The following is a 19,442-nucleotide window of genomic DNA, read 5'->3' as shown; positions in this document are numbered from 1 at the left end:
GGTACACGACAGTACACATGTACAAAATCCATACACTTTTAAATCTCTGGCCTCAACAGTGTTCTGTTTCACATGACAATGTATACTATGCGGAGATGGGGGAAAACCCCTGGTGCCGTTTGACACGAATACACTTTACACTTCTCCTCATCTCTTTCTCCTCAACAATTTCACCGACAAAGACATTGCCGGCGCTGCTCAAAGGAACCCTGCAACTGAGACGACCACCCCAGATTAAGATTGATGGGACAACTATCAAGTTTGCTAGTCAACTAAAACACCTGGGTGTCATACTTGACAATAACTTATCCTTCCAAACCACATCTCAAATTCCTAAGACAAAAGATCAGAAACTACTCTGCCATGGTAGCTAGGGACACAAGGCGAGACTGGGGTCTCAAAAAACGTACCCTAGCCTTATACTACAAGACAACCTTCCTCCCAATAATTACGTACGCTTCAGCAATCTGGTATGACAAAACTGCCTTGGTCGTAAATAAGAGAACCCTGGATGCAATTCAACGCACCATCCTCCTCACTACTACCCGCGCCTGCAGAACGGTGAGTAACCCAGCGCTTCAGGTGATAGCAGCAGTACTTCCACTTGATCTTGAAATCGCAAGAACAGGACTCCTCTACTACTTATCTAAGGGAATAACCACCACATTCTTGGAATTTACAATAGACCCAACAAACAACCATAAGGCAGAAAAGATCCGGCTTCAGTCTCACCTGCTGCAGGTGTGGCAGGACAGGTGGGCAGAAACAACCAAAGGAGCAATCACCCACAAGTTCTTACCGCAACTTGAAAAAATCTATCCAAAATCGCCTACTTGGTTCTTTCCGGGGTTGCAAACAACATACTTGCTAACTGGACACGGCCCCTTTAACGCAAAGCTAATGTACTTCGCCCTTGTAGAGGACCCATGCTGTACATGTGGAGAGATCGAAACCTGGGAACACCTCATGTACGACTGTCCGCAATACGAGGATCTCAGGTGCATTCTAGTCACGAGTATAAGATACCTCCCCAGAGGGCAAGAGTTTCACCTATTGGATTCAGAGGAGGAATACAGAGCCCTGACCAACTTCGCTCAAGAACTCTTCTCAAGAAGGAGAACCCTATATGCAATACACCAGGAGTGAAAGGCGACCAGCCAGATAACAAAAAAAAAACATCCTTTAGGACACACCCCAGAATGAAAATTATGTGGAAGCTACTATCTGTTTACCAAGAAACCCTGCCTATGTACCAACAAATATGAGACCTAAATGAAACTGACAAATATACTGAATGAAGATAGAGAACCAAAACAAAGACATTCAACTTGGACGGGACACTATCCCACGAGTGACTCTACTACCGGACTTATGACTACACTACGACTAATGCAGCCTCACTGCCATGTAGCCAAATGGCGATCTCTACCAGCTCCCTTGCCTGGTACCTTTTTTTTCCCCTATCCCTGGCAGGGGGGAGGAGGAAATGATCTTCCTGTTTCCTCCCTCTCCTACCACTCCACATATTTCGCCTGGTGAGGCATGGGCATGCCTTACTGACCATCTGGGGTTGCCTTCCCTATCGACCCCATACTTCTGTCTTTCCCCCCAGTCTTCAGTCTCTTCCCCCTACTCTGACTAATACGGCAGCGTAAACCCCACATAACTAATCAAAATTAACGATTTCTAAACTGAAAACTGAACCACATTAACCCCTTCTGGCTTAAGTGCCCCCGTTTTTTTTTTTTTTTTTTTTAGGTCCTAGCCACCGAAATCTCAGTAAATTAGGTGGCAGGACCTGCCAGAGTGCATATAAGCTACTGGGTTCCTGGTCTGCCTCCACGGGGCGTAAGTGGGGCACCGTTGGGCCCCAATTGGGGTTTAGCGGCTAAACGACCAGAAGAACAACGGTACACGACACTAAACGATCCAAGATCCACACACTTTTAAATCTCTGGCATTTACAGCGTACTGTAACACACCACAATGTAAACTACGCGGAGATGGGGGGAAAGCCCTGGTGCCGCTTGACCCTAAACACACTTACACTTACACTTCTCCTCATCTCACCTCTTCCTGGCAGGGTGGGGAGGGGACAGTTTGCTGCCCCATCCCCACCCTGCCACCCTATTTCTTCCCTCTGGTGGGGCATGGGTATGCCCACTGTAAACTGGAGTTGCCTTCCCTTTCGGCTCCATATTTCTGTCGATCTCCCCCCCCCCCCCCAGTCTTCAGCCTTCATCCCACTCTATCTGACAGCAACGTCAACACGCCCCACACAATCTAAAATCACCAATCGAAATTAATTTTGCCCAACATTTGGACTTTTCCTAGCGCTTCCCGCGACGCGTACGCGATTTTTTTTTTTTTTTTTTTAGGTCCTAGCCACTGAAATCTCAGGAAATTAGGCGGTAGGACCTGCCAGAGTGAACTATATACTAGTGAGTACCCGGTCTGCCTCCACGGGGCGAAAGTGGGACAAGGTCGGACCTCAGTAGGGGTCTGGCGGCTAAATGACCAGATGAACAACGGTACAAGGCATCACACATATACAAAGTCCATATACTTTTAAATCTCTGGCTTTTCCAGTCAACTGGTTCATCCACAATGTAAACTACGCGGAGATGGGGAAACCCCTGGTGCCGCTTGACCCTAAACACACTTTACACTTTACTTCTCCTCCTGACCTCTTTGCTCAGCTGGAGGATACCTTCCTTTCCATCACTTACCATTTCTCCTCCTTGTTCCCACTTTGATTCCACTTCTAGTACTATCTTTCCCTCAATCTCACCATTTTTTTTATTTTATTTATTTATTATTTATTTATTTTATTATTACTTTTTTATTTATTTTTTTATCTTTTTTTTTTTTTTTTTTTTGTTCTACGTCAGGAAGTTCAGGCTGCCCCTGACGGAGAGCAGCCAGAGTACTGTGGAAGACTGCCTCACCTCCCAGTGGTGGTGACGGGCAACGTGGAGTCGCACTAGGGGCCCTGCGGATAAGAAGCCAGAACATTACAACAGAACCCAACACTAAACTCTTCACATTCAACACACTACACTTTTTTTGGCTTTTACATAGTTCTGTATACATCACAAGAGTACTGATGGCGAAGATGTGGGAAACCACAGGTGGCGCCTTACCCAAACACTATGCCACTATGTTCAGCCAGGTAGAGGTCGAAAATGAGTGGACTCCTCTCGTGTTGAAGATGTGGCTATGGCTGTCGTGGATTTATCAAGTCAATCTCTATGTGGTAGCGCATGTGTGCCAACTGTTTCTCGTGATGTGGACATGTCGTATTCCACTGTAAAGCTAGTAATGCGTCAGGTGTTGCAGTACTGTCCTTACAAGATGCACAAGCTACAGCAGCTAAAGCATGGGTAATGCAGATATTCGTTTTACATTCGCACTTCAGTTTCTGGCGCGAATGCCAGCGGATATCACTTGGCCATGGAACATCCTTTGGAGTGATGAAGCCCGCTTCCACTTAAATGGACAAGTGAATACGCACAACTGTCACATTTGGCCAACAGAAAACCCTCGAGCTATCCAAGAGGTCCCGTTCCGTTGCATTCTCCAAAAGTGACAATGTGGTGTGGATGTACGGCCACATTCATGATTGGGCTATATTTTTTTGAACAGTTAACACCGACTGGACCCCGCACCTGTTCCGTCACTAGTATCAGTATTAGTAATGGCCGCATGGTGCAAGAAATCCTATGGCTTATGCTGCACTAGCCAAAAAAAAAAAAAAACACCGAATAAAACAATGATAAAAGTAAATAATAATAAGAATAATTAATAAATGAAAAAGAAATTAAACTTATCATCCTATGCGCTTCCCTCACCCGAAGGTACTATCCAGATGACCTTTGAATTTCCCCAAACTGTCAGCCTCTACCACCCATGTAGGCAACTTATTCCAGTACTCGTTGGCTAAAATAAAACTTCCTGCAGTCGAATCTAAACGTTCCCCCACCCCGTAACTTGAATTTATGTCCGCTAGTTCTAGCATCATTTATAATTTTGAAATTTTCGCTCTCATTCATTTTACTGATGCCTTAAACACCTCAATCAAATCTCCTCTAAGGTGTCTAGTTTCCGAACTCCGCAACCCACATATTCGAAGTCTTTCTTCATTAGGACGCCCTTTTGCCGATCTCACAAGGCGAGTTACCCGTCTTTGCACCCTTTCAAGAAGCTCGATGTCATTCTTTAGGTGCGGTCTCCATACTTGAACACAGTATTCCAAGTGTGGTCTAACAAAAGCCTTATATAATGGGATTATCACGTCCCTATCTCTACTTGCAAAAGTGCGATGGATCATCGATAGGACACCATGGGCCTTCCTTGCAACCTGTTTACAATGCTCAGAGAATTTCATGTCTGACCGTATCGTAACACCCAAGTCCCTTTCCTCCAGTACTGGGTTTAGTTGAACTCTACAAAGTGAATAAGTTATTTTGGGATTACTGTTTCCCAGGTGTAATACCTTACACTTTATTTGATTAAAGCATAGCTGCCATTTTTCTGACCATTCCTGAAGTCTATCTAGGTCTCTCTGAAGAATCTCAGCTTGACAGTGATCATTAACTACTTTACCAATTTTAACATCATCTGCAAATTTAGACATCACGCCCTCTATCCCTTCATCAATGTCGTTTATGAAAATTAAAAACAACAGTGGTCCTTGAAGAAACCCACTTCTTACATCAACCCAATCTGAGGAACAGCCATTTATCACAACTCTCTGCCTCCTGCCCTGAAGCCATCCTGCTATCCATCTAAGGATTTTCCCAGTGATTCCAACCTGTTCCAGCTTATAAAGCAACCGCTCATGTGGGACTGAGTCAAAAGCTTTGCTGAAATGTAAATAAACAATGTCGAAATTATTCCCTAAATCCAGCTCGTGAGTGACCTTTTCAAAATAGCGAACCAGATTTGTGAAACATGATTTTCCCTTTACAAAACCATGCTGAGTATCCTTGTGAATTTCAATTCTATCCAAATGATCCTTAATTCCACCCTTGATCATTGTCTCCATGATTTTCTCTACCACTGAAGTCAGACTGACAAGTCGATAATTTCCCACTTCACTTTTAGAGCCACCCTTATGTATGGGAGATACATTGGCACTTTTCCAATCCAACGGAATCTCCCCAGAGTCTAGTGATGCTCGCATAATTAGCCTCAATGGTTTAATGCACTCACTTGCCGTCTCTCTTCAGATTATAGGGTATATTCCATCAACTCCAGGAGCCTTACTGGCCTGTAGACTCGAAAGTTTTTTCATTAAATAATCTTGCGAAATTTCAATATCATTAATTACACATTTTTCAACTTCGCTCCCCCATTGCCACAAAAGGTTTTTCATTTGTAAATATCGATGCGAAATAACTGTTGAGTTCATCTGCAACGGCAGCTGGCGTATTTAATACTGTCCCCTTTCCCTTACGTAAAAGTCCGATCTGGTTTGTCCTGCTTTTCTTGGCATTTATATATGTGACTAGACAGCGATAGTGACAGCGACTAGACAGCGATATTATAAAATGTTTGCAAATTTCGCAATATCAGAGATTCAACAACGTGGGTGCCTTCACCTATTCATGCAAGATGGTGCACCACCCCACATCCACGAATACTGGCCCCTGCCGTTACGAGTAGACACGTTTTTACGAGCTCCTGATTTTTGTGTTAAAATATGAGTTTTATGTGTTTAGTTCGCAAAGAAAAGTGTTCCCGTTGAAAGACATTCATCTGAGGATTCCCTAGGTGAGACAATTTTGCAAACCTTTTGGGAATTTAGCAAATTACCAGCGTTTTTATCTGTGTCCTTTGTTTGCCAGACTACAATGGTCACCATGTGGCCATAGAGAGGCACCGATTATAAAGCCGAGGCCACGTTGGTAGTGTGCACTTGACTGGGGAGGGTGCCCCAACAGTGTTTTTATCGAGCTGAAAGAGAGCTCCAACAAATTTTAATTTTAATCATTCATATTCCAGTTAATTAAGAGTCGAAACCAACAGCGGGCTTAATGTTCATTCAACGCAGCCGAACCCAGTGATATTCTGCTTAAGGCAACACGTCACTTAAGCTCCTGGCAAGGTCAAGTGGGGACAGGGTTAGTGATTCTTTCTTCCCCACGCCCACCCACTGCTGCATACTTTCTCCTCTAGTCATCGAACGGAAGAAGTTCACTACCACAACAGCATAAAGATCTGTACAGCAGATCTGTCATCCCTTTTAGATATCCAATCACTCCCAGGACATCCTGGCAACATCAGGCACCAGTTAAGAAGACAGTGATTAGCCCTTCTCTCCTCAATACAGAGAAATGCTGCTTCGCAGCATCTGTTTTTCCTTGGGAAGCCCTAAACCAATGTGATCCACAGCTCGGGCTGCACTTTCTTACCTGCTGGCTGCAGTCTATTGCTCGAACTGCAGCGTCAAAAACAGTTTCAATCTCCTGTCGAAGCAAAGCATGGTGGACCCAAGATCTCAGCCTTAAATTTCGGAATAAACAACGACTACATGCAAAATGGAAAGCAAAATTAGACCCACTAGACAGAATTGCATACTCAAGAGCCCGCGCCCAGTTCAATAGAAGCAAATCTGAAGCCATTAAAGCCTATATCAACAAAACAATCAAGATCGGGAAAGCACCGTTTAAGGCAAGGCATGATGAATTCCCTCAACAACTTAATCCAATTGAATGGCTAGACTACATCACAAGATTTAAGCCAAAGTCAGCATCAGACTTTAAAATTCACAACAGTTGTCAGCGAGATGTCCTCGCTTCCATCATCATCACAAAAAGAGAGCTTATCCAGGCCATCAATGATATCCCACCAACGTCTTGCACTGGATATGATGGGGTCCCACAATTCATTCTTAAAAGCGTTAGTGTATTCATCATTGATGCACTCCTAGGTATCTTCAATGGAATCCTCACAACGCAAAGTTTCCCAACAACCTGGAATCAATATATTGTCCGACCAATCCCCAAAACACAAGGAGCGACATCAATTTCACAATTCAGGCCAATAATGAAAGCCTCATGTCTCCTCAAAGTCATGGAGAAGTGCCTTCTTCCTATCCTAACCAACCAGGTTCTGCCATGTGAATCACCATACATTCACTATGCCTTGAAACGCAGGTCCACCATTACAAACCTATTGCAAAGCACCAACACCATTCTGGGGGCTCTACAAGATAGGGCTGAGATGACAATTGTTTATCTGGATATCCAGTCTGCATTCGACAGTATAGACATCCAGCCTCCCCCTGCAACTTTGTGAGGATGGATACCAGATAAAAGGCAATATACTGGAATTCTTGAAGTCGCTACTTACGACCAGGGTCCTTCACTTGACTGTGAATAAAAAATCTTTCACAAGGAAAGTTTGTGTAGGTGTACCCCAGGGCGGAGTTCTCTCAGGGCTCCTCTTTACGGCTGCCATCCACCCATTCCTGTGTCAGCAAACAGAATTTATCAGTTATGCAGACGACTTGAAGCTCCTCTATCGGATCAACGGGACCGCCCGACCTGATTCTGTTTCTGGAAACATTATCAACAGCCTCAAGAATCTGATTACATACTTGGCACAGTTCTCTCTTAAGATAAATCCAAAAAAATCTGCACAAATGGTATTTTCCCTCAAATCAAACCCAACGCAACTAAACCTGGAAATCCACGGAACCCCCATCACCCCAGTCATCAAGCACAAAGACCTCGGCGTTATATTCGACCCTAAACTCAGTTTCAAACACCATGTTGCAGACATTCACAACAAGGTCTGCAGAGCAAGATGGCTTGCCAAACAACACCTCCTTCATGTCACAGAGCCTGAGTACACGCTCCAATACGTATACCGGTTTCTGCAGCCAGTCATCACCTACGGGTCAGAAATCTGGGCGTCGGCAACGAAAACCACGCTAAAAACCATTGCATCTGATGAGTACTGGCTTCTTCGGTGGGTCCTCTTCAAGCATAAACTGCCACCACTCATACATACTTCAGATATCACCCAACTTCTAAATTACAGAAAAGTCTCCAAACGGATATTTGCCCTCCGCTTGCTTGTGACAATTAAAATGATAGCGGGTGAAGTCAATACGCCAAATATTTGGCAGATGTGCAATTGGAGGATCCCACCAAAACCCTTAAGAGCCCAGCCCTCTCTGCAGTCTGTGGCGTGGAGGCTCAGAATAGGGGATAGATTCCTGCCCATGGAGATGCTCCACAATGTCCAGGAGATGGATGTGGACTACAAAAAGTTCATAGAGGACAAATCGTACAGAAGACGCATCATCAGGGACCAGCTTTCGTCTTCAACCGAGTGACTGCCATCCTCTTTTCATCGCTTTTCATGTGTCTTCATTTCACATGTTAATATTAATTTTATATGTAAAATATGTAATTATACGTTTTATGTCCTAATATATGTTTTAAGTAATTTTTCCTGTATACGTTATTTAATGTTAAACCCCTAGCATTGTCGCTGTTGTGGGTATTATTGCATCAGGCAATCATGTAACCAATCACTGCCTGCAATAAAGATATATATATATATTAAATTTGCACTACACACATAAGACCATAATGAATTCTGATCGACCGAATCAGTCGTTGGATACTTTTCTTACGTTGCCTTCTTCCTCTCAAGTTGATGAGGATAGAGACTCTATTAATAGAATAAGTACTATAAGTAAAGAAACCAGGATACAAACTTCTAGGCTTGATCCGATGTCATCTAAGGAGAAGATTCCTCAAGTGGATCAGGATGTTGTTTCTATGGAGGCTTTGTCTGAAGTTACAGACCAATCTTTGACGAATAATGTTATTAGTCTCCACATGCATCAAGTTTTTACTCTCAGGTCTGCTCTATCTGGCATTATATCCGATGGTGGCAGTCTCACCAAGCAAGTAACCACAGAAATCCAAAATATCTGGTCTGCCATGGAACAGATTCTATCTAATGTAATTATGGAGAATGAACGCCTCAAGGCAAAATTGGAAGAAAAAGATTCTCAAATGGACAAACTTTTACAAAATTCTGGTAAATCAGATGTTCGACCCATGTCAGCTGTGCCTACATTATCTTATGCTCAGGCTACTGAGCTATACACTACGGCGCATAAAATAAATTCCAAAGGTATTTCAGGTAAATCTATACCACAACCAACTCAAAAGAACCCCAACGAGGAAAGGCCACAGGATCAACCTTTGGACCCCACCCTACCAGAAGGTACGCTACAGGCAAAAACGGTGTCCTCAAAACGGCACTAGAAACTATATTTAAAGACTACCCCAATAGAGTATCGAGTGCAGTTCGGTCCCATATCGTTACCATATTTAATAAATTAGAAGCGTTACTGACAGAAACCTATCTCAACAGCGAGAAAGCGACGGCTAAACTTCAAGCCTACATGGAGTGTGGGGCAAACAAAATGCTACAGCGTGCGCCTACATACGCGGAAACGCTGAGGAAACAACCAAATACAACGGAAAATCCTCAAATAAAATGCCAATCAGCCTCAAGGAAAACCCTGCAACATACCCCCAACATTGTTGTCCTGAGACCGCTTATCACAGATGATGATACCTCCAGCGAAAGTATCAAGACACAAATCATCCAGGAACTAGCTAATGATTTAAAGATAACAAGAATTAAAACAACAAGGAAAACCAGGAACCCGGGTATAGTCGTGGAGACCGAAACCAAAGAGGAAGCTACCGAAATAATAACCAACCCCAAGATAACTAACATAGGGTTAAAAGCGGAGGAACCAAAAAGGAAAGGATCCTCCATAAAAATCTATGGCCTGGATGCCAGTATGACACCAGAAAACCTAGCCTCAGAAATATACGCCAGGAACCTACAGAGATCCCTACCGGAAACCGACATCAAAGAGCAAATAATGCCTAGATTCGCCATCAAACCAGCGACAGGAAACACAAGGAACTGGGTTGTCGAGCTCAGTCCCACAGCGTGGCAGATCCTAGCAAAGCAAACGCGGATCTTCATTAACTGGAGCAGCCACAGATTCCACGCTTATAGTAGTTCCGAAATGTTACAAATGCTGCAAGTTTGGCCACACTACCCACACTTGCAGCCAAAACATCCCAAACTGTGGTCACTGTGCCGACAAAGGCCATGACTACAAGGACTGCCCAAAGAAAGATGAGGAACCAACATGTGCCAAATGTAAGAGTCAGAAGTTGGACGCTTCACACTCAGTTCGTGACAACAAATGTCCTATTTACGTCAAAAACAAGAGTTTAAACGAAGCCAGAATCAATTATGGCAGCACACCATAACCACTATAATACCACAAAAATCAAATTCATCCAACTGAATGCACAACGGGCAAGGGCCGTAGCCGACGAAGTCAGGCTCAAGGCCGATGAAATTAATGCAGATGTAATCATATTGCAAGAACCGTATACCCACTCCAAACTAGTCAGAGGGTATCCCCTCAACTGCAAACTAATACAAGCAGATGATACTACCCCGTGGGCTGCAATCCTAATTAGAAATCCCGACATCGCTGCAACCAAAGTCTCCCACCTGTGCACGGACTGGGCGGCCTGCGCTCAAATTATCACCGCACTAGGTGCCCTCTACATAATCTCGCTATATTGCAGACCTGGTGAACACATCACCACAGCCACCAGATACCTACAACATGCTACCAACTTACTAAGAGGGGAAAGAATTAGCATCGGAATGGATGCAAATTGTAGATCACCAGCCTGGCACAGCCAAACCCTCGATAGCCAACGTACTAGGAATGGCCAGAGACTGGAGGAATTTATTACGAGTTCATCTATCGTAGTCCTCAATAAACCAAACCAGCTGCCAACTTTTTGCAACCTCCGTTGGGAGGCTACAATAGATGTCTCTCTTGCCACTCGAAACATAGCAGGAAACATCACAGACTGGATGGTCCAGGATGCCTGGACCACCTCAGACCATAGGGCCCTGACATTCCAACTCAACAGGGACCTGAATCGACAACCGCCAGCAGAAAGAATATCCCAACACTAGTATTGCAAACTGCAAACTGGGACCTGTTCCAGAAAACCCTCACACACAACAAAAACAGAAAGAAGCAAAAAATCAAAACGGCTGGGAACCCTGGTGAACTCCAGAAGACCATCACCGAAATTATAACAGTGGCTGTAAACACCTCAATCAAACGGAGACGGCCCAAACCTGGTGCTGTACCTTGGTGGAACCAAGAACTTCAACAGCTTCGCAAGGACGTCCAGACCAAAAGGACAAACTTCCAAAAGGCAAGAAGAACTTGGCCTGAGCAGGAGGTGGACACGCTCAGAAATCTGTATGCAGAAGCACGAAATGCTTATACCACCCTCATATGAAAAAATAATAAGGAAACCTGGAGAGACTAGTAGCAAACTCAGGGAACACTGACCCCTAGGGTGTTGTGTACAAGGTTGTCACAAAAAAGCTCCCCAGAGGTGAAGGGCTTACAACCACTGTCAAGCCCCAAGGAGAAGAAACCTGTTCGTGGGCATCATCACTATACAATATACTAGATGTTACCTTTCATCCCCACAAAGACCCACAAACGGAGGAGCAGATCCAGACCTGCTGGGAAAATGATAAGTACAGAACAGATAATGCAGAACCGCAATTCAATACGGATGAGCTCATCCTGGCGGCTTCACGTATAGCAGCGAAGAAATGCCCAGGTCCAGACCTCATGGAGTCGGATATAATCACAAATGTCGTAGAAATAGAACCGGAACTCTTGTTCCAACTCTTTAACCTATGCTTCACAGTGGGAGCATATCCGCAAGATTGGAAAATGGCCAACTTTAAACTAATAATTAAGAATCCAAACAAACCACCAGAACAGCCATCTTCCTACAGACCGATCACACTACTTACAGTACTAAGTAAACTTTTTGAACGGCTACTGTTATCCAGAATAATTCACCACTGCCAACAGGTAAACCTATCCTCACCAAACCAGTACGGATTCAAACCAGGTTGATCCACAGTTGATGCACTCCAAAGCCTAATTGCCCAAGCACAAGAATCTGAGAAAAAATACGTGCTAGCTATCTCAATTGATTTTGCGGGGCGTTCGACACCCTATGGTGGCCGAGCGTCCTGGGTCGGCTCCGGGAGGCAGGGATTCCTGGCAACCTCTTCAATGTGCTTAAAAGCTATCTAACCAACAGAGCAATCAAGATAAAAGCTCCCTACAAAGAAATAGAAAGAAAAATATATAGAGGGTGCCCACAAGGATCAGTACTTGGACCAACAATGTGGAACCTCCTGATGGACCAGTTTCTAAACAAGGATCTGGAAGGGGTTCGCTCACAAGCCTTCGCGGACGACCTCATCTTAACAATAGAAGCTAATTCCTGGGCACAACTGGAAATACTGGCAAACCGCGCTGTGCAAATTCTCCAAGACTGGGCCACACACCATTCACTACAAATCTCACCAACGAAGACCAACTCCATACTCTTAAAGGGAACACTGAACATCCACAGAACACCCCAAATTAAAATTGGCACTAGAACAATAAGGCTCAGCACAGAGCTCAAATACCTGGGAATCATCTTGGATACCCGCCTTATCCTTCAAACCGCACCTAAACTACGTAAGAAGAAAAATAAGAAACTGCACTGCTTTAATAAACAGAATTGCCCGAGGAGACTGGGGATTGAAACAGAGAACGATGATTTTTATTATAAAGCAGCCTTCTTACCAATCGCGACATACGCAGCTAGTGCCTGGTACAAAAAGGCCAGCACAGCTGCAAACCTATGAATACTTGATTCCATACATGGAATCATGCTACTCACTGCTACTCGCACCTGCAGCACAGTGAGCACACACGCTCTGCAAGTCATCGCAGGAACCCTCCCCTTAGACCTAGAGGTGGTGAGGAGAGGCATCCTCCATGAGCTCGCTAAAGGCAATGCTAGTACACACCTTGACTTCAACGGAGATCCAGGAAATAACCGCATTGCTGAAAAAAGAAGACTCCAGACCCACTTGCTGCAGGCGTGGCAGGCACGATGGGATGTCTCCATCAAAGGTCGGATAACAAATAAATTCTTTCCAAATGTAGATAGATTCCAACCTAAATTACAACCTGGTACGCACCTGGTCTATTTGTGACGTACCTACTCACAGGACATGGCGCCTTAAATGCCAAACTAACAACTATGGGAATAATTGAAAATCCAAATTGTACTTGTGGCGTTCCAGAAACTTGGTCGCACCTAATGTATGACTGCCACCAATACGACGACCTCCGCTACCAGCTGGAGACAAGACTACAACATTCACCCAAGGACCAGGAGCAATTCATTCTGGACGATAAAGGACCATATTTGGCCTTCACCGAATTTGCACAGAAACTGTTTAACAGACGCCGAGCCACACTGGCCCAACGAGCAAATAACAACACAACCGGAAACTAAATGGGACAAGCTACTATTCCCACAATAAATTCCATACCTCCAACGAGAATAAAAGGACATGGTCTACAACTCTGCGACTGACTGAACCCTGAATCTGCAAAGGGGCCACACGGACCTGAACCATGCAGCTTCGCTGCCATCAAGACTCGTTGGGGAGCAGAATCGAGCACCTGACTCGATTCCTTTCCAACCCTAACACGGCGGGGTGGAGACTCCTTGTCTCCCCTCGCCGAACCCCCCCCTCCCCTTTCCTCTCTGGTGAGGCATGGGCATGCCTCACTGAACAGTGTGTGTGTTAGTGTGGACATAGTGTTTTTTGTTATGCGGTTCCCGTATTTTCCCACAAATCCGCCTTAAATACTCTGTTAACATAGTAAAGCCAGTCAGTGTGGGTTATGTGTGAGTAGTGTGTTGTTTGTGTTGTTTGACTGGCCTCTTCGTTACTGGGAGGCGCGATCACCAGGAAGGAGCCTCCCAGCATCCGTCCACTGGCACGAGGAGCCGGACCAGGGAGTAAAAGACATCTGACGGGCCGTCCACACTCTTGCAGGAGCGAGAGTGGGGAAGGCCAAGGAAAGAGCGGAGAAGAGACAGGAAAGTGGAAGACAGACAAGATAGCGAGGATGACAGAGCGTAGGCATCCTCCCAGGCGAAACGGAGCAGGAAGAGTGCTAGGTGCAGTTGTGGGAGTCCTGGAGAAAGACTGTGGGTAGGAAGAAGAGAATAGGTAAAGTTCAGATTAAAGAGTCCAGGATCGTCACAATGGAGAATCACGGAGCGGCGTCGACAGGGCTGTCCGCCATTTGCAGTTTAATGTCTGGAAGTTTCCGGTGCTGGGTATCAGTTGCTGTCTAGAGGAGGTTATCCAGGATTAGTGTTCGGGAGTTGCAGGTGATGCCAGCGACGACGAAAGACCTCGTTGGCATAACTGGTCAGTGCACGGAAGGCATCATTAGATTCCAATAACTTGGTTTCTGGCCGAAGTGATGTAGTCTGGAGGTCTAGGAGTAGTTGGTTTCTTAGATCTAGGTATACGTTGCATGAGTGCATTACGTGATCCCAGTCTTCAGGTTCTCCGCAGGTACAGAGGGCATCCTCGACTAGGCCGAACTCTAGAAGGCGTCTCTTGAAGGACCCGTGGCCAGTTAATAGGAAGGAAGCATAGACGTTAGGGAAGAACCAAGTGGAACGTTGCTTGTTGATGTAGGTTACCACAGGAAGGAAAAGTTTAGTAGTTGCACCAGTTGTGGAGTTATTCCAGCGGGTTTGCCATAAGTTTATGAACTGTAGCCACACACGTTTATGTTCCTGTTTGATGTCGGTATCGGTACGGGTTTGAATAGTGAGGAATTCAGCTTCCTTATTCTTCTTGATGGCATGAGAAAGTCCGATAAAAGCGACGTGGAGGTCCAAAGGGAGGCGGCCTGTTAGTAGCTGTAGGGCGGCAGTTGATGTCGTTCTACATGCGCGGGTCATTTGTAGTAGCATAAGTCGTTGAATTTGCTGAATTTTACGTTGAGCATGCACTAAAGTCATTCGGTGGTACCATACTGCAGCTCCATATGTGACAATTGGTATAAATACTGCTGAGTATAAAAGGCGTAGAGTTGGTCCTTTAAGACCCCAGTCCTTGCGGGTAAAGCGTGTTAACATACTGATGTATTTTTTTGTCTTTTCTTTGATAGCTTGGATATGAGGAATGAAAGTTCTCCTGTCGTCCAAAATTACTCCTAGGTACTTCACCGATCGGTAGTTTTTCAGTGGGCGGCCATTAAAACGTATGGTAGGAGGTCTGGAGAAGTCCAGTTTGCCTTTTAATAGGAGGGTTTTGCTCTTCTCAGTGGAGACAGAGAGTTTATTTTCCGTGGCCCATACGGACAGAGCAGCGAGAACAACCGTAGCCTGGGTTTCTATGGTGGCGCGGGTGGGGCCCTCAATGATAATAACCATGTCGTCGGCATAAGAAAGCTGAGTAGTGTGTGGGTAGTCCCTCAGGAGCCAGTCGTCGAGTATCATATTCCAGACAGCTGGCCCCAGGATGGAGCCCTGGGGACAGCCTCGGGTTAGATGTCGGGTGATGCAGTGATATTTTGTTTTGATGCTGACCTTGCGGTTAGAGAAGTAGCTTTTGAGGCAGTGGTAGAAATTCCAAGTGCACTTAGAGACTCTGGCCCTCTGAAGAACGCCCGGCCACCACACTGTGTCAAAAGCTCCTTTGAAGTCAATGAAGATTGCCAGTACATAAGTTGCATCCGACTGTTCTGCAACTTTGAGGGTTTTAGATAGAGCATCAATTGCGGAGCACCCTTGTTTGAATCCAAATTGAAGCGAGGATGCCAAACCACTGGCTTCATATCGGGGTTGGAAGCGGGAGAGCAGCAGTCTCTCAAAAACCTTGCCGAGAATGGGAAGCAGCGCAATCGGGCGATATGCCTTGGAGGTACCTGTGGGATCCTTAGGTAAGAGCCTCAGGTTAGCATGCTTCCAACGTGATGGAAAGTTACCCTCATTCAGACAGGTGTTGAAGAGCTGAAGAAGTATCATTGGAGCTATGGCCCAGAGATGTTGCACAGTCTCGCCTTCAATAAAATCCAGACCAGGAGCTTTACCTTTTTTGATTTTTTTAATTGCTGCATCGACTTCTTCCTCTGTGAATGGTTCCTCCATATTGTCTGGCTGGAAGCTGGAATTTTGTACTGCTATCTTCCTGTGGATGTCAGTGTCAGAGTTGGTGTTGTCCTGATATATTAGTTCATCCAGAATCCGGTTGATTGTATCTTCCCAGTGTGTAGTCTCAGACGAGTCATCGGAGCGGACAGAGTGTATGACATCCGTGGATCCCAGCTTATTCCTCACGAGTTTGTGGACTAAACCCCACGGATTCCGGTTCCCCTCAGTCTCGACAAGGGAACGCCAGGAGCTTTGCTTGGCATGGTAAATTTTGTTAGTATATTCACGGCGGACTGCTTTGAATCGGTCTCTATACTGTTCTGCAATGTGAGCAGGTTCAGTCCTTCTCTTGCGTTGGTATTCTTTCCGAGCGCGCTTCAGAGAATTGCGCAGGTTAGTGAGTTCCTGCGACCACCATGGAACAGATCTTGGTTTCCTGGAACATTTTTTCATGGAAGCCTCTGAAGCTTTGAGGAGCAGACTCTGCACAAAGTCTGTTTTCTGCGCACTGTTCATTGATTGGTAGAAGTTGCTAGCTGGGTCATGAAGAGCATCTTGAATTACATTGTCAAACTGGTCCCAGTTCGCTGTTTTAGTAGAGAATCTTACAATATCCTGGATAGGCACTTGACGAGGGAGGGCAGAATCGGTGACACTGTAAGTGATGAGGCGATGGTCGCTAGTAGTGGCTGTGTCATGCACCTGCCAATGGAGGAGTCTATTGCGAAGAGAAGAAGTAGTTAGTGTGATGTCCAGGTTAGACTCTCCAGTTCCCGAAGAGTAGGTGGTTGGTTGTCCTGGTCTGTTGATGATTTCAAGGCTGCGTGAGGCAATGAATTCATCTAACATATCTCCTCTTGCATCGGTAGAGGTGTTGAACCATTGTGTTGACCGGGCATTCGAATCTGCGGCTATGATGACATCAGTGTTCTCCAGCAGGTCAAGAGCTTGTTCTAGTCGAGCTATGTGCGGGAGGATATCTGTACCAAATTGGAAGTATGCTGTTAGGACCGCAATACGGTCGAAGCTGCCTTCTGTTGTAGCCCCCGCTAGGTGGGGAGTACAGAGTGATTCTATCTGTGTTACTACTAAGTCTGGATTGCGGACGATGATAGCAGCGAGGCACAATTGGTTTGTCGTCTGGATTTTCCTGAAAGCCAGGGGGTAACCAGAGACCCTTCCACGGACGCAGTATGGTTCCTGAAGGAGAAGAATGTCTAGATTCAACTCGTCCATTAGGGGATGAAGCTGTGTTGCCACTGAGATGGATTTTTGGCCATTGATTTGAGCTATACGAAGTCTGGGAGAGGGGGGGTTGAGCATCCTATTTTCCATAGTTAGTCTTATTGCGTACTATATCTGCTGCTCTTCTATATACAAGGCACGCTCCATCCCGCACAGAGTGATCGTAGGGTTTGTTAATTGCTTTGCAATTTGAGCATTTAGGAGGTGAGGCTTTGTTGGGACAGTCCTTGTAGAGATGCCCTGCCTCAGCACAATGCCCACATATTGGTTGTTTTTTAAGACACTTAGCAGAAGTGTGCCCATAACCAAGACATTTGTAGCATTTCAGGACTGGTACAAAATCTCTGAATCTGTGGGATGACCAGCCCAGAAAAATTCTATCCTGGCTGTGTAGGAATCTCCTTATCCTGGGGGACACTTCTATAACCCAATTAAGTCGACCGCGAGTCCGTGCATTGGTGGAAAATTGAATTTTCATCTCCTTAATGGCTTCTTCTTTGCTCATGGATTCAAAGAGATTTCTGTTATATACTTCCTCCAGTAGGTCAACTTTCTGGATTGAGCCATCTACATCAAACACAATTAAACTTGGTCCCCTGAGTTTAGGGGTTTCAAAGGTAAGAGTTAGATCTTCAGCTGTGCCGCAAGACTTGATCTGTTCTAGATCTGACTTAGTGGCTGCTTCCAATATTATCCCTTTGTCGCGAATTTTGCGAATGTTTTTGATTTGGAGATTGTCTAATTTTGGTTTTATCTTCTTTAGGACGGTGTCCTTCACTCCATCGCTATCTGGGATGTCGCACCCTTCTCTAGCTTTTATAATCAGCATATGCTTGTTCTGTGTGGTGGGGATCTGAGGTAGTTTGAGCGTGGCAGCATAAGACAACTGGTGCCGAGTATCTTCATCAGAAGCTTGGTTGGAATGTAGCCCGCTATTCAGAGCTGCTATAGTTGGATTTTTAGTTACTTTAGATAGAGTTTTATTAGTTTGTTGGAGTTGGGCATTGGTGGCCTTCAGCTGTTCATTTTCTATAATGACCTCATATAACTTCTTCTCTAAAGAGCCCCAGCAGCGCGAAATTTGTAATGATACGGCCCTGGTGACTTTGCTGTTTTTGCTACTGAGACAGTATTCCATTTTGCGCCTCAGTTTGTGTATAATTTTCAGGTTGGGAAAATCTTTGCTGAATATATTCGGCATTTCATCCCATTCCTCTTCATCCTCCCATTGTTTAGGGGGGAGTGAACCAGATGCGTCTGGTCTTTTAAGAACCTTTTTCTTGGGGGTAGGAAGTCTCTTCGTGGATGCTGCGGGATCACAATCGCTGTTCACCCCATTAGAATCAGCATCGTCGCCGCCGGGAGAGTTGTCCGCGGCAGGTATGCCGTGTTCATTTGCCGCGGAAGCCTGTTGTTTCGCGGTCCGAATTTTGTTTTTAGTCATCGCGATCGAGGAGGGAACCCCCTCCGAGTTTTCTTCCCCCGAGGACTGGTGCGGTTGCCTGCGGGAACGCAGTGAAGCTCTACGATGTGCATTTACTTTTCCAGCCATTATGCAGAGCTATAAGCAGCAGATGACAAATCAAGCATTAATTGGGGAAGGGTAGTCAGTTTACTGTTCTGCAGTAGAGTTGTAAGAAGAACAATAGCGTTTAAGTCTATTGGGTTAACTACAGGTGGTCGCGGGCGGGCAACTACTGCCGAAGGCAATATAGCGACCAAAAAGCTACCTTCACACCAGTGACCTTCAGCCGGTCAAGACAATGGCAGTAGTTTGCTTCGGCTTTAACAAAATTGTTCAAACACAAATTAAAATTAAAAGTTACTTATCTGAACAACTGGGACAACTGGGAGCATCTCCTCTATCGCTCCCATATTTCTATCTTTACCCTCCAGTCTTCTGTCTCCCCTCCTATCTATCTATATAAAACGCGAACGCCCCACACACTAAATTTAACAACACTCAAATTAATCTTCGCCCAGTCTCGGCCTATCCATCTACGTAATATCAACTCCCAGCGGTGTGTATAGGCATACAACGTATGGTGTATG

Source organism: Mastigoproctus giganteus, chromosome 7, assembly GCF_048544385.1.
Source record: "Mastigoproctus giganteus isolate SK-2022 chromosome 7, ASM4854438v1, whole genome shotgun sequence".
Classification (NCBI taxonomy): domain Eukaryota; kingdom Metazoa; phylum Arthropoda; class Arachnida; order Uropygi; family Thelyphonidae; genus Mastigoproctus; species Mastigoproctus giganteus.
Note: the sequence above shows the minus strand (reverse complement) of the source record.